General features: G+C 41.0%; 1 pseudogene; it reads left to right on the top strand.

Annotated features, from left to right (window-relative positions):
• Positions 1 to 2,774: 2,774 nt before the first annotated feature.
• On the top strand, positions 2,775 to 3,259 carry LOC105987309 (annotated as a pseudogene).
• Positions 3,260 to 5,141: the final 1,882 nt, after the last annotated feature.

Here is a 5,141-nt window from a genome sequence, read left to right as displayed (position 1 = left end):
CCCAGTGAGGAAAGCCACTCCAATGGCTGGCGCCTGAGCTGGGTGACTTTTCCCTGGATGGAGCTGAGTCTGGCGGGTCACTTCGCCGTTAAGTTCTTGTGACCTGCTAAATGACTCGTTTTATTCCAAGGCCTGAGTTGGAGCTGGCAGCTCCTCCGAGCTTTGTCAGTATCCAAGATGGAGATCACCAGTGCTGGGGGCGGGGAGGGGTGGCTTTCCCTCCTCTGCTCCCTGAGAAGGAGTGAGGACGTCGTGCTTCTACTGATGCTGAGTCTTGGATCCTGGGTCGTCTCTTGTCTGCAAACTGCAGGATGAAGATGTCCGCTCCTTGTTGGTTCTTGCTGGTGTTGAGTAGAATCTGCTCGCCCGCTGCGTCTGGCTCCTTCGTCCCGGACTCTCTGTGTGAGGGCTCAGGTATGGCTCCGGCTGCGATCTCCGCAGCGACCCTACCGCCGCCGTGGCGGCTGCTGGCAAGCGCTCAGATGTGTCTTCTTGCCTTGGCTTTCCCTCTCTTGTCTCTCTGTCCTGTGATGGCACACTTGGTGTGATTCTCTGGCTTAGGACTGTTCACTGGAACTCTAAAACTGCTTTCTATGCGAGAGCTTGTTCAGATTCCAGCTTCTCCTCCGCCATCTTCCCGGAACCTCTCAATGATTCTTTTTTAATAAGTGAGAAATAGCAATGATGTAGTTCCATTTGTCTTCCTAGACCCTAACTGAGAAAGAAATTCAAAAAATGCTCATTAAATCTTTCCAGAAAGGAAATCAACAGGGAAGGATAAGGAAGAGATGTCAAGAAAATGACATGCGAGAAGTGCTTCCTCAGATGGAAAGAAGGCTAGATCCGGGTTGCTTTTCTCTGTTGGGATCCATTCACCGGTAATTGTGTGGAGGCTCAAGAAAGGAGCAGAACTGTTTGTGTCCTGGAGTGGCACAAGCTGTAAGGTACTGAGCATCCTATTAGACTTGATACTGTACAGGCTATGGAACCCTGAGATGTCTCTATCTAAACTAAGATGTACTAAAATCTCTAATATACTAGCCTATTAAATTCTAGGCAGTCAACCATATTGCTTTGTAGCTAGACCTTAATAGTTATTCTTTAGATGACTATTAACCTTTAGGCCTTTTAAAAACAAAAATTTGGCTTTATAATCACACAAAGGCAACATCCAACAGTGAATACTTTTTTATGTTATCTAAGAATATACATTATGAGATTTGAATCAAAGCCAGGTGCTGGTAACTCATGCCTGTTATTCTAGCTATTCAGGAGGCTGAGATCTGAGGATTGTGGTTCAAAGCCAGCATGGGCAGGAAAGTCCATGAGACTCTTATCTCCAATTAACCACCAGAAAACAGGAAGTGGCACTGTGGCTCAAGTGGTAGAACGCTAGCCTTGAGCTAAAGAGCTGAAGGACAGCACCCAGGCCCAGAGTTCAAACCCCATGACTGACAAAAAAAAAAAAGGAAACTAGGTGTCTATTTACAGAGCTCTGAACAGCCTAGGACAGTATCCCTGTAGAGATCGTATGCCTCATTTACTCACTACTTCCTGCAGTGGGATCTACAATAAACCATTGTGATGATTTAGTCTATACTCTTACCTAGAACCTGAAGATGGGGGATCTTATTTGTATCTAGAAGCATGTAGCTAAAGAAGAGGATCTGAAGATGAAAAACAGCGATTCTAAGTAGTTTTCTGAATTATCAGAAAATGTATACTAGGGATCTTAATATTTTTAAAAGTACTTTATGTACCCCCACTTATGATACTACTCATTAAAAAACAATTGGCTAGGCATGGTGGCACATGCTTGTGATACCAGTCCATGAGAGGGCAAGTCAGGAGGTCATGAGTTCCAGGTCAGCTCAGACTACATAGTGAGTTCAAGGTCAGTCTGAGTTATACAATGAGACCTGTATCAAAATAAAATAATATACAAAAAGAAAAAAATGTTGACTTACAATGATACATTTAAACATAGCCATAAGTTGGCTTTGGGTTTTTGTTTTTGACCAGTAGAACATGACAGAAGTGATCCTGTGTAATTAACTAGGCTTAGGCCTTAAGTGATTTGAACTTCTTTTCTTGGGACTGTTTTTCCTGAAAGTAGGTTGCCATACTCTGTGGCTGACCAAGAGCCACATAGGGATTCTCACCTGGAAAGGAAGAAAGGTACTCAAGCCAACAACCCCAGCCAAGCTCCACTGACACAGCCAACCTCTAGGAAAGCAGCTACTTCAGTACCAGTCACGTGGGTATTATCACATGAAGCAGATTTTAGCCAACCAGCCTCTACAGACCCTGCCTGATTGGTAGATTAAATCATTTATTGTCACTTAAAGCTACTAAGTTGTAGAGTTGTTTTGTGATACAGAAATATATAACAAACTAAATGATTTTGTAAAATTCAGCCATTAATATACAATGATGAGTAATGTTAGGGTAGTTTTCTTTGATGTGCATCTTTGGGATGCATTTTCTTTTCAAAACAAAATAATACTTGTCATTGATACAGTAGTTTTACTTGTTAAAGAAGCTCGCATATTTTCCAGTATTACAAACCTTATGTAATTTTATTAGCAATTTAGTAAGTTGTCCATTATGTATATTAACTGTGCTTAAGTATTTCCCTATTATTGGAAATAAAGATTATTTTCATCTTTTATATGTAATGCTGCATTGAATAACTGTATGCCAAATGTTTCTTCATGTATGGTAGAATTCTTTTAGTTTGTTACCAAAAATGGAATTATGGAAGATCAGAAAGAATGCTCCGTCTTCCTGGCTCCACTGCTGCCATAGTGCCTGTGAAAAAGCTTGTGGTGAAGGGGGGCAAAGAAAGCAGGTTCTGAAGTTCACCCTGGACTGCACCCCCTGTATCCCCCTGCCCCCACCCCGGCAGAGGATGGAATCATGGATGCTGCCAATTTTGAGCAGTTTCTCCAAGAGAAAATCAGGGTGAATGGGAATGCTGGAAATCTTGGTGGAGGAGTGAGTGGTCACCATCCAGAGAAGCAAGATCATTGTAACCTCTAAGGTGCCTTTCTCCAAAAGGCATTTGAAATATCTCACAAAAAAAATATTTGAAGAAGAAAAATCTACATGATTGGTTATGCATAGTTGCTAACAGCAAAGAGAGTTATGAATTACGTTACTTCCAGATTAACCAGGATGAAGAAGAGGAGGAAGACGAGGATTAAAATTCATTTATCTGGAATATTTTGTATGAGTTCTTGAATAAAACTTGGGAACCTAAAAAAAAAGAATGCTCCATCTTTACTGGACAGAATCATTTTAAACTTGAATGTTGTTTTGTCAGATGCCCAAATGGAGAGGACAAAGATAGTTCCAGGCAATGTGGGTTGAAATCCATGTCTATCCAGAACTTAGAATGTGACTTTATCTGAAAATAGGGCCTTTGCAGATACCAGATAAATTAAGGTGAGATCATTCTAGATTTAGGTAAACCTGAAACCCAATAGATATCCTTATATGAACTCAATAGGTGTCCTTATATGAAGACCATTTGAATTTACAGAGACATAGAAAGCTATACGAAGGGGAAAAGACTATGTGGAGAAGAAAGCAGAAACAGGAGTGAGGTAATTACAATTCAAAGAAGTCGGGGAATTACCAACAACCGCTAGAAGCTAGGAAAAGGCTCAGGATTCTTTGCTAGAACCATTGGAGGGAGCATGGCCCTGCCAACACTTTGATTTTGGGCTTTAAAAGAATAAACTGAGAGACATTCTGTTGTTTTAAGCCCCTCTGTTTATGGTAATTTCTAAAGGAAGCAGTAGAAAAGGAATACACTTAACAGCAAGATTAGAGAAACACTTGCACCCAGATAGGGCTTCTCAAAGCTATATGTCATCACATTTTAAGAAGGGAAGGATAACTCAGGAAAGAACTTGGGGGAAAAAAACCCCCACTAAAATCACAATAAGAATCTGTATGTCCAACATCCAAACTTAGAATTCTCCTTTGTCGCCCAGTATTGACTTGAGTTATGATTGTTTTAATCTGCAAATTTTTGAGGTAATTTATTGCAGACACAGGCAATACATTTTTTAATTCAGCTAACACATCTCACATTTTGAGTATCTAGTTACCAGTTTCCAGAGTGAGCTCCTACCCACCGTCATCTGAGAGTGACTCAGTAGGAATTTGACTTACAACAGTGTGACTTTTCTTGATGAACAGATTTTATTCTTTAGGATGTGGGATGACTATCATGAACTTCTCGGATTGGCCCAGAGATGATAGATAAAAAAATAATTGTAATTTCTTCAGTTCTTCTGAGGCAACAGAGATATTGTCTTCCTTTTTTATCCTCAGCCAACTTGCCTTTCCAAGCCAATGTATCCTATAGGATTGTGAGCCTTTGGGTAAATCTGCATCACAACCTGTTTTATTCTAAGATATACATAGCTGAAAGCCAATAATAATTTTGCTGCTTATAATTCACTTTGAAGTATGGACAACTGACTCCCTCCTTGTATCTGTCTGACAGAGTTGTCATGTCCACATGTCTGGTTCCAGTTTTTGAATCTCTGAGGCTTACCACCTATGGCAAAGAAGAAACATATGATGGATTTGAATTTACTTCATTAATCAAAGTTTCTTTTCTTTTTTTTGTTGGTTGTGGGCCTTGAACTCTGAGCCTGGGCGCTGTCCCTCAGTTCTTCAGCTCAAGGCAACCGCTCTACCACTTGAGCTACAGCGCCACTTCTGGTTTTCTGGTGGTTTATTGGAGATAGGAGTCTCACAGTCTTTCCTAATCAGGCTGGCTTTGAACCCCAATCCTCAGATCTCAGCCTCCTGAGTAGCTAGGATTACAGGCATGAGCCACCAGCACCCGGCTTAATCAAAGTTTCTTGATTGCTATGGCTGGTATCATAGAAACAGTATAAAATATAAAGTTAGAAGTTTGGGATTCATGTTCCTTCTTTGCTATGTAGTAATTTTGTAATTAAGGGAAGTCGCATAGTTCCTTCATCTGTAACAATGGGGGCAATAGTAGCCACTCTCCAGCTTCCACAGTGGGTTTCTTTTTTTTTTCGAGCCAGTACTGGGGTTTGAACTCAGGTCCTCAGTCTTGCTTAGCTTTTTTGCCCAAGGCTGGCATTCTTCCC

This window comes from Dipodomys ordii, unplaced genomic scaffold (assembly GCF_000151885.1).
Source record: "Dipodomys ordii isolate 6190 unplaced genomic scaffold, Dord_2.0 Scaffold41, whole genome shotgun sequence".
In the NCBI taxonomy this organism is placed as follows: Eukaryota; Metazoa; Chordata; class Mammalia; order Rodentia; family Heteromyidae; genus Dipodomys; species Dipodomys ordii.
Note: the sequence above shows the minus strand (reverse complement) of the source record. Positions and strands in the feature narration are given on the sequence as shown.